A 12089-nucleotide genomic window follows, 5' to 3' on the forward strand; every position below is an offset into this window, starting at 1 on the left:
TAAAATGGCGTCGGCTGCATCTTATATACCCCTGTCGCACTGACGTCAGGGAGGAGGTGACAGCAACTGACGCCAGACCAAGACTTTGGAACTCAGGCCGACTGGGGAACCGCCTGACGGCAGGATAACCCAAGTGTAATGACTGCAGCAGTGTAACATGAATGAACATCAGCGAAAATTACATTCATAGGTTCATTCTAGGCTAACTGCCCTTGAGAGCCATTTAAGCCTAGCTGATTATCTCATTTAATAATCAAACTCTGCCCCTTATGTTTATAAGGCAAATACCCTAACCATTATGCTAACCCCAAGAGTAGGTACTGATGTGTGGAACAGGTTGCTGAAAATTTGTACACAATTTCAACGTACAAAGCAGAAACAAAACAGTTAATATTCAGAAGGATTAAATGAAAGTGCACTTGAGTGCACCATGATGTCAACCCAATTTGAAAGCCAAATACATTTGTTTACTAAATGCCAGATGTACACAGGATGAAATAAGCTAGTTTTGGCATATGTAGGATAAACTGTCAAAACAGCTCAAAACTGCATCCAGGTCTTATGCATTTATATGGGCAGTTTCTGTGGGGCAGGTCAAAAGACAAAAAATTGCCATCATACAGTCATGCCAAAGTAGCATGTTTGCTACTGCTGGCTGGAATTATAAACAGACAAATACATCATTCTAGACTGAGCTACAGATTGACAATAGCCAGGAAAGTGCATTTTTCTTTAATTAATTATTATTTGTATTTCTTTAATTAACTATTATTTGCATTTATAACTTGAATGCTCTCAATGTATATTTTGTTCAAACGAGTCCTGCTAAAATATAAATAAATGAAGGTAATCCTTTTGTACTACAAATGTAATTTATACTGTAGCTAGACATCATAAAAGCTATGTGATTTTTGCATGCAGTTCCCCTATGAATCATGAATGATTTAGGCATACAGCAAGGATTCATTGAAATCAGACAAGATAGCATCAGCCTCAGATGCCAAATTCATTACTAATGGAGTCAACATCTTCCTGACATTTGCAGTTATTGTGCTGGGCAAAATCAAATGAGATATGCAGCAAGTAAATCATGACCCCACCTGTTAACCCAAAGCAGAGGGCCGGTAAACTTCTATACTGGCCATAAGCCAAGGTGCAGAAGTAGGAGCTTAAAATAAATATGCTACCCACCAGAATAATTTAGATGTTATAAATCAGAATCAAAAAGCCAGATCAACATCGAATACAAAGATGACAAGCTTCACTGATGAAACATGTACAAAAGTTTCAAGTAACAGGATCATGAGTTTGTACTTCAGAGCGAAAAGATCACGATCTAGATCTAGATTTAGTAAGTAAATAAATAAACAACAGCATTAGTAAAATAATGAGGATTTTAACTTTGTGTGATTGCTTTTATGACACTGCTCGTGATAAAAAAGCTAAACTATTTTGTCAGATTTATTTATTGACATTTGACTGCTAGGAAAACCAGAATGGGCAGCAGCCCACTTTCAGTGAAGGCTTGGGGAGAAAAGCTCCAAATTATTACAAAACATTTTAAGAATAATTTTACAATCTTCAAAAAATAAAACAAAAATATCTGCAGTTTAAATAATTATAACAAACATGCAGTTTGTAGAGAAATTAAAGTTAAGTGAGTCTAATACAAACAGGAATTACAATATGAAGTGAGGAAAAACAGGCCTATAGAATATTTAGAGAGAGAAAGTCAGGGAAAATAATTAGATAGCAGTAAGGCAATAAGTGAAGAAGGGAGAGTAAGGAGGTACAAGGAATGAAAAGGTACTTGTTCACCTTTAGGGATATAGGTTATCCTGGCTTTCAGCAAGAACAGGCCCAGGCTTTAGCTAGGAAGTCATTCAGAGTGATTTTGAAATTATGAGAGGGAGGGTACAGACCTGATGGATACAGGTAAGGAGTTCCAGGCCTTAGCAACCTTCTATGAGTAGAGACAATGCCCATCAGATTTGCTAGGTTTGTAGACAAATAAATAAATGGTGGAAATGTGGAAAAATAAGACAGATACTAACTCAAATGGTCTTTTATGTGGCCCTGAGGTAAGTGCTTTAATTAAAGAAGAGACAGAAGGAACAAAAACATAATATGACATATTCCAAGACAGTCTCCTTTAACAAAACATTATATGGCAAACTTAATCACAAAAACTACCAGAACATAATTAGAAAGGTTACATATCTTCCCTTGAAGGAAGCTGTAATGATATTCATAATGAAGGAAGCATCTATTAGTCCAAACTTCTTGGCTACCTGCAGGTCTGCTGCTGACCTCCCTTTTTAAGAAAAGCAAACTGAGAACATGGTGGCTATACGGCTAAAAGAATTATTAACTTTGATAAATTATATATTTCATATTCTGGACTTAGGAAGAGATACAACAGTCAGACAGTTTGGAAAAAAAAGGGGGGAAAGACTAACTGTACTCTCATCTTAAAACCGTCCCATATAGTACTGTAAATAAAATGTTTTGAAAATAGAAGGAACAGTCAGATGATGACCCCACGACTTCTTAAGAAGTTAAAACTTAGTAAACAAACAACACCTACTACTTTTTCTTCCATTACTTTTGGGGCATAACAGGGTTCAGTGTCATCACTTTTGCTCTTACAGATCAAAGTGCACCTACTTGGATATATTTCAAGCAAAACTAGGATGTGTAACTAATGATATTGCAGATAGCACCCAACACTAAGCACCATTTCAGCCAGACTGACTCGACTCACACAGTGGTAGACAACTGCCAGATCCATGACTGGACATAAGACACTTGGCAGAGGGAATCATGCAAGACAAAGGTTTTTCTTATGGATTCTATCTGCTGGAAAAAGAAGCCCATTCATGAGCCCCCCTTATATATTATTGTGGCTCCTGAGCCCCCCTTATATCTTATTGTGGCTCCTAAGCCTCCCTATATTTTACTGTGGCTAGCAAAGTAATGAAAAAATTTGTAAAGGACCAACTCCAGTATCTTCTGCCATTGGGATAATACTGTCTGCATTAAACACATGTCATAACTTCAGATTTACCAAATAAATAAAAGAAATGAAAGTCTGAACCACCAGGCTAAAATCAAACACTTTAATAAAACAATGAAATATAACTGTAAGCACTTTCGGAATATAATCCCTTCATCAGACATCATTGCAAGATGTTACGTGGATATTTAAATTGTAGATAGCCAATCACAATTCAGTAATAGCGTCTATGCCCTTTCAACACAGGTTTTACTGGTAATACTCCATTCAAGCCTGGGCTTCTATCTGCGCTAAGCTCAATTATCCATTTCATTTCACTTAATTCTGTCATGTTTACTAAATCACCACCCCTCACATTCATTTTCACAACTTGTAAAGTTAAGAAACCAAAAGTTTGAGTTGCATTACTATTAATATGCTGATATAATGCATTATGAATATTTTGTGTTCTTATAGAAGATAAATGCCGCAGAATTCTTTCCTTAAAGCGACAATTCGTTTTTCCTACATAAAAGATTCACAATCTTTGCACTTCTCAAGACAGACAACATTCTTAGTTTGACAGTCTGCATAGAACCTCATTGTATAGCATTTACCTATTACTGGATGTACAAACATGTTTCCATTCATCAACATCGGACAAGCTTTGCAGTCTCTACATGAAAAACTGCCTTGTCGAACAAATTTACTATCTCTGCTTTTACTAGTGTCCTTTTCATTGCACAATAAATAGTTTAATTTTTTATTGAATTTGAATGAAAATAAAGGTTTTTCATCTAATATATTCATAAGCTTATCATCCGTTAATAGGATTCTCCAATTTCTCTGTTTAATATCACATCTCCCCTTATGTCATTACTATATTTTAATGTTACATGTTGTTAATTCATAGCCCTATTCGAACTATCGGGTGTCCTTGTTGTCTTTTTCGAACACCATGGAGTAACGTTCTTAAACCTATCCTTCTTACTTGTAACAATAACCTGTGCCACCTTCATTGCATTATAGCCTCTGGAACAAAAGCATGCAGCCAAAGAATCAACTTCTCGTTCAAATACATTATCCTCAGTGCATAACCTAGATATTCTATATCTTTGTCCTTTAATAATATTATCAAAAACATGCCTTGGAGCCATGCTGTTGTAAGATAAGAGGCTATTTTTCCAACAAGTCTTCCTAAATATTGCCGTCCGTATTGTGCCAACATGACTCCTATTTAACCGAACATCTAAAAAGACTATTTCAAACTATGAACTATTTACACCAAATCTCAAAAAGTTTGTTGTCAACTTTAAATGCCCAACAAACTTATTTAATTCAGTTTATGTACCCTTCCATAAGACAAAAACATTGTCAAAAAGCGGGCATTATACAGTCATCGACTCCGCTAGCCATGTGAAGCATTAAAAGTCACGTTTTTTTCCCAATGAGCTAATACCATATTTGCAAAGGAGTTCCCGCATGGTGTACCTATGGCGACTCCTTTAATTTGCTTCTAACAGTTGTCTTTGTATATAAAAATTTTATTATTCAATATCATTTCTATCATCCTACTTATCATATTTATTGTTTTACCTTCAAAAGAACTATTATATCTCAAAAAATGTTCAATGGCAAGAATGCCATAATTATCGGGTATAACTGTGAACAAACTACTAATATCTAAAGTCACTAATAAAAATTTTTCTTCATTGTTTGTCATTGCGTGTTCGTACAAATTCATTAAGGAATGTGCTGTATCTTTTAAGATTCTTGGTATACCTACCAAAACCTGTTTTTACTTAGTTTCAACCCAAATTGAAGCATATTCTGTAGTCCATCCCTCTTCCCGACACTATAGGTCTCAGGGGAGTGTTCCTTAAATCTCTATGTATTTTAGGTAAAGCTTTAAATATGGGTATGGTCGGAAAGTCGACCCATATAAAATTAAAAACTTCCTCACTTAACAAAGCACCATGTTTTAATTCTATTAAATAATGCTTTAAATTATTCATTACTATCCGTGTTTCAAGCACAGATAGAGGCTAAGTTAAATTGTCATTCAATACTTCTATAACCTTGTTGTGATAGTATAAAGAATCAATTGCTACCCACTGCACTGCCCTTATCAGCAGGTTTTGCCACTATGTTCTCATCATGATCAATAACCTCAGTGCATTGTTTTCCTCCATTGTTAAAGTATAATATTTACTCCATTGTTTGTTATTCATATACGAACCTATCTCTATTTCACAAGTTCTTAAAAATGTTTCAATAGTCTGATTTATAGTGGGTACAAATAAACTAGGTTTCCTTAGTTCACCTCTTAAATTATTGTTACTACCACCATATAACAAATTCAGTTGGAAGTTCCTTCCAAACAATCTTAAGGTCAGTACGTCACTTAAATTGGATGCCTTACTTGGTACAAAAGTCATACCTTTATTTAAAACACACAATTGTGCTTCAGATAAGGTAATGCTAGAAATGGTAAAAACAATATTGTCATCATTTGTAGTCAAAAAGAAATCTTCAGTCATTTGGTTCCTCGACTGATAGAATGATCTCCTCTTTTGGAAAAAATGCAATTGGACTGGTGGTTTTAGGTCAAGCCCCCAAATTCAGAGGCTCATCAGTATTCCCTGCAAATGAGGTAGCAGGTGTTACCACTGAGTTCATCAAATTCATAGCAGTGGAAGATATGGATACAGACTCACTTACTGCATCATTGTCCACCTGATCACCACCCTTGTCACTCACAGCTGATACGGTATTGTTGGTTGATAAAGCTACTGAACCAGTTTTCGGCACACTGTCCCAATTTGTCTACTTATACGGTACTTGGGCCAAGTGAATATATTTCCCATACTGAAATCACAATAGTCTCTCATCAATTTCTTTGTTTTTATCTGCTGTAATTTAGATTCATAAGCTGCTAGCATAATTAACATACTTTCCATTCTAGTAAAAAAAGCATTCACCGTTAAAGCATCTTTCAATCTCACACTGCCTCTTCTCAATGGATTTCATAAGTTGTTGCTCTTGAGGCAAGAAAAAAATCTATTAACTGGCATATATAAGAAAAACTTGCATCCAGATTAATTTGCTGCCACTGTCCCAACAAAAATGGGAAGTTCTCACCATAAGTCAGCATACATAACACACGTAGCCCTCTTGAGACCACTTTCTGATGGAGGCAAGCCTCCAGATGAAATCTTTGGCATTGCAGATGCTTAACTTTGTATAGTCCATTCTCCATTTCACTAAATAATGATTCAAACTGTATTGTATCATTCTTACTCAGAGTCTCTACAATAGGCTGTGTTAACGTTGAGGATAAATTCATCCTTAAATGTGGGTTGTTGTCCACATTTGCTAGCCTCTTCATTCTCTCTCTCTCTCGTAATTCTGGTGACAGGTGTTTGAGGACAATAATATAATTTTGGACAGATCATTGCACTCTCCTCCATGTGTGTTGATGCTCTTATACCAAAATTTAAACAAAGTCAAAACTGGGCAAAAAACACTAAAAGTTCAGACAAGCAAGCAAGCAGTCAAATAAAATAAATGAAAGTCTGAACCACCAGGCTAAAATCAAACACTTTAATAAAACAACAAAATATAATGGTAAGCGCTTACGGGATATAATTCCTTCATCAGACATCATTGCAATATGTTACAGGGATATTTAAATGGTAGATAACCAATCACAATTCAGTAACAGGGTCTATGCCCTTTCAACACAGGTTTCATTGGTAATACTCCATTCAAGCCTGGGCTTCTATCCGCTGTAAGCTCAATTACCGATTTTGTTTCACTTAATTCTGTCATGTTTACTAAATTACCACCTCATGTTCATTTTCACAACTTGTAAAGCTAAGAAACCAAAAGTATGAATTGCCTTACTCTTAATATGCTGATATAATGCATTATAAATATTTTGGGTCCTTATAGAAGATAAATGCCGCAGAATTCTTTCCTTAAAGTGACAATTTGTTTTTTCCTACATAAAAATTGATTTTATTTTTTTATTTTATTTTATTTTACATTTGTTGACTGGGATGGTCCAACTGGATATATATCCATTTTCAGTAGAGGCCCGGGGAGAAAAGCTCCACACATCAGAAAAATATTTACAGAACACAGGTACATTCCCAAGTTTTATTATAACAGTTAATTACATTTTAGCTTATGAGTAAAAAAAGACATTCTTAGTTACACAGCAGGTGTGGATATATATACAAAATATGAAAAAAATAAGTAAAAATAGTGCACCATTAAACTAAAAGTTACACGCACATTATTGTTAGTGAAAAAATGAATTTAGTTAGTGCAAGTAAGAAGATTAATGACTAAAAACAAGGGAGGTAGTTAGTCTGGGTTTGCACAGGGGCATAACCAGTGTGATTTAAGGTATGGTTTGAGTTTGGTTTTGAATAGGGTAATTGAGGGTAAGGAGGTTAGGTCATTAGGGAGGGTGTTCCAGGTTTTACCCACCGTGTCAGAGAACAGAGAGTCTCCGGCCAGAATGTTGGTTTTACCTGTCTGTACCAGTAATTTATTCGATGAACGAAGGGTCTTAAGGTTATTGTAGGGGGGTGATAAGGTTAGTGAGTATTGGAGTATTTGTAGGTTGATATAGAATGTTATGGGCAATAGTTAGTTGGTTCACTAGAATAAGATTTGACAACTCTAACCATCCTAGTTGATTAAGCTTGTTGCAATAATGGGTTCTATAGGTAGACCCGGTTGCAAATCTAGCAATATTATTGTAGGAGATAGCCAGTTTGTTCAGATTACTTTTACATAGTTTAGTATAGATAGGGGATGCATATAGTAGGGTTAAGATTAAGTGGGTACGGGAAATAGTGGTCATGGCTTGTGAAGTCAGAAAGGGTTTGATCCTGTAGAGGGAACCTAGTTTCTTGTTTACTGTTTTTATAGTGTTGTTAATGTGGGTTCAAAGGTAAGGTTGTTATCGATTAGTACTCCAAGCAGTTTTGTGGTAGAATTGGGAGATATGATAGTACTATTGCTAGATGTAACAGTGAAGCTCAGTGGGGAGGCTCTGCGGGTGGTAGTGAATAGTAGCATTTTTGTTTTGTTTGGGTTCAGGATGAGACATTGGTGAAGGAGCCAATTCTCTACTGTGCTGAACACTTCTTGGGTTAGGGACTGAAGTTGTGATGGTGAAGAGCTTGAGCATATTAATGTGGAATCATCTGTGTACTGGATACAAGTTGCTTGAGGTAACTGAGAGTGTAGATCATTTGTAAAAATAGAAAAGAGGAGAGGACCCAGTATAGAGCCTTGAGGGACACCAATGGCAATTGGGAGGTGGGAAGACAGGTTATTCTCCCATAATACAGCCTGTTGCCTATTATTTAAATAGGATTGCAACCACTGTATAGCAAGTGGATCCAGTGAGAAGTTTCTAAGTATGTTTATGAGTAGCTGGTGACTGACCATGTCAAAGGCTTTGAAGAGGGTTGAGGATAGAGTGTCATTATTACGATGTTTATTAATGCAGTCGGTGAAGGGCAAGAGAGCAGAGGTTGTGCTATGAAATGGTCTGAAGCCATGTTGGCAGGTGGCTAGTAGGTTGTTTTCTAGTAGGTGGCTTAATAGTTGCTTATGAATGCACTTCTCCATGATTTTTGCCAGTGGTTATAATATGGCTATAGGCCTATAGATAGAAAAATCTTTGGAATTACCACCTTTATGCATGGGGATGATATGTGAGAGTTTCTAGATTGATGGAATGGTTCCTTCAGAAATAGTTCTGTTAATGAGGATGTATATGGGGTAGGCTATAGCAGTTTTTTGGAGGTATTCTACAGGTAGTAGGTCTGCAGAGAGGGTGGTGGGTTTAAGTTTCTGAATAAGGGTGCAGACAAGGGATGTAGGAACAGGTTGGAATTGAAATAGAGGGGGCTGTTAGGGATAAAAAGATTCACAATCTTTGCACTTTGCAAGATAGACAATATTCTTAGTTTGACAGTCTGCATAGAACCTCATTCTATAGCATTTACCTGTCACTGGATGTACCAAACATGTTTCCATTCATCATCATCGGACAAGCTTTGCAGAGTCTACATGAAAAAGTGCCTTGTCAAAAAATTTACTATCTCTGCTTTTACTGGTGTCCCTTTCATTGCACAATAAATCTTTTAAATTTTTACTGCGTTTGAATGAAATTAAAGGTTTTTCATCTAATATATTCATAAGTTTATCATCTGTTGATAGAATTCTCCAATTTCTCTGTATAACATCATATATTCCCCTATGTCATTACTATATTTTAATGTTACGCATTGTTTATTCATAGCCTTATTCAAACTATCGGGTGCCCTTGTTGTCTTTTTTGAATACCATGGAGTAACGTTCTTAAACCTATCCTTCTTACTTGTATCAATAACCTGTGCCACCTTCATTGCATTATAGCCTCTGGAACAAAAGCATGCAGCCAAAGAATAAACTTCTCATTCAAATACATTATCCTCAGTGCATAAACTTGAAACCAAATATAGAATTGTGACCTAATGCCTGGACTACAGACATACCATACAACCAGAGTTGCCAGAATGCGACTCAGACATAAATCAGCAATATTTTTGGTCAAGGGTTCTTCCAAGAATAGTCACAATGCATGACTGCTATATGATCTTACTTAAACAACAATATTATGAAAGGCCCATTTCATGGCTATAGTGTTAGCCTTGTTATCTTTTTATTTATTAAACTGTTAACATTTTCATAGTTTATTTATTATATTGTTAGCCTTTCTAACTTTTTATTTATTACACTTTGCTAAACTGGTAGATCCATCTATCAAGGATAATTTGTAACTAAAACGTGGTGAGAAAATACAGAAACCATTACAAATATATAGCAGGACTTATCTGGCATTGTTTACACAGAGATAATTTCTAAAATTTTAAGATGAAAGAAACAAAAAGAAAAAAAGTATTATGAGCAGGGTGATAACTGTAACAAGAATGCTGCAGTTTAAGGTCTGTTTCAAATGAAATTCAATTCAGCAGCAAAGCTTGAGATGGGAATCCTATTTAACAGTGCATGAACAATGAAATTTAGCTTTAGGCTATACTTCTGAATCTAGGTGACTTTGATGAGAGAAAATTTAGGAAAAATATATTCTTTCTAGACAGTCTGCATGTAAGGGACTAACAATTTGTGGAAAATGATGGTGATGGTGCATAATGCCAAGAAAGGAAGATCAAAGTCCTTTTCAGTGGCTATTACATACAGCAATGCAGCGAAAGTGAACACAACTGCCATCAGCTAGTATATGCATTCTAAAACGCTGAACATATTGCATCACATGCTATGCAAACTTTCTGTTAATCAGGCCTGACTCATAGAATGTTTCAGTATATAACTTATACAGCACCGTTAGACTATTTCTAGGTCTGCATAGCTTGTATGTGTACCTGCGTACCCTGTGAAATCTGACTTTTGTTTTGCACAAACTTGCAGCATGGTGAAGAGGACAGGGTATGGTGTGTGGCAGCTGTCATTGCAAAGGAATAGTTACCTTTCGACACATGCACTCACCCTACACCTTCCATGGCTGCACCCTTAATCTGTAAATGTTTCAAAGTACAGCAGGGGACCAGTTGTACGGTTCAGCTCTACAGGTCTGTAACATATTGGTGGATTTTGCTCAAAGCACACTGTGTCACCTATTATAGTTCCAGGACTCATTAGCATAGGCATCAGGGATCTATACATATATCCTCCTTAGGGACCCTAAATCTCAACCTGTTAGCACAAGAAATCTGGACAAAGGCAACATAATGGCAGGGAACAAAGACCCAAAAACACAGACATACTTTAAATATTGCTCCTACAATCTTAAAAAGTTAATAGAATAATTGATTTTAGATATGAAGCCTGAAACTCAAATGGCTGTCATTATTTAGTGATTATTTCTCAATGATTTTCTAGAAGCCCACAAATTTTATGAGGAATAGACCATAAATATGAGTCAAAAATATGGAGAGCTGAGATCTATGTTAGCAACATATTACAGAACAGAACAGCATAGGGGATGTATAATGATGCAATCCACTAGTACCATATCTTTAAATCATAACCGGTGTTCTTGCATTCTCATGCTAGGCAGAAAAGCCTCTTGTTCCCAGAATAAGGCATCTTTGAATAGCGTATGACAGATGTAGCTTCAGACTTTAATAAGACAAAGTAGATTATAGTTCAAGAGGCACACTACTGAAGAGATTAGCAGTTAGGAAGGGAATGAAGTAGTACCTATGCTGATAATGCAGGAATGACCTGATAACAGTGTATTGTTGACAGGTTTAAGGTTGTGATTATGTTCACCTGAATTATGGTGATTACATTCACTGAAATTATGGTGAATGACTTAGCTGTTCTAAACAAACATTCCCACTTTAAAGTCAGACAGAGGTTTGGTGAGTAGTAACATACATACACAAAGTTGTACAAGCTATATATCATCTTAACTGCAAATGCCTTTTCCATTTCAGATGAAGTATATGTCACAAACTATACCTGTAATTAAAAACTGCATGGCACACAAGTACAATAAGTAAGGGAGATAGCCAAGGAGCATTCTGGGTGATGGAAAGACAAATGGACTCACAAATTACAAGCAACTCAATACAATGCAGAACTGGTTGTTCTAAAAGCTCAGAAAAAGAGCCTCTGTATTCAGTGCACAGGCTTTGGAGATCTGTGCAACAGCCAAATAGCTGGGCTGAGCGAAGCGCAGACAGACTTAGTAGCTAACAGCCTGCTGCCTGTTCTAAGGCACAGCAGGGGAGGATCCGCACTAGAAGTGAGGAGAATTAGTCCGGAACATCCATAAGTACTACTGGAGCAACCACGGACACTCTATAGTGCATAAGCAGAGGCACACAACCTAGTCCTCTCACTCCATTGCATGTATTTATCTGCTTGTCATTAGGCAACAAAGTATACAGTAGAATGTACAGACAACCTGCGATTCCCCGATCCTTCTCCATCAACAGCCTACTCTGCTAAAGTCACTATTTTATACATTTGTTAACTGGGTACGTCCATCAGACTTACA

General features: G+C 36.3%; 1 protein-coding gene across 1 annotated transcript in view; it reads right to left on the reverse strand.

The window, feature by feature from the left end:
- The window catches only part of GSTCD (glutathione S-transferase C-terminal domain containing), a 1728465-nt gene that overhangs the window by 351193 nt on the left and 1365183 nt on the right, over window positions 1–12089 (reverse strand). The window lies entirely within an intron of this gene.

This window comes from Protopterus annectens, chromosome 2.part0 (assembly GCF_019279795.1).
Source record: "Protopterus annectens isolate FY-2018-M chromosome 2.part0, PAN1.0, whole genome shotgun sequence".
Lineage (NCBI taxonomy): Eukaryota > Metazoa > Chordata > Ceratodontiformes > Protopteridae > Protopterus > Protopterus annectens.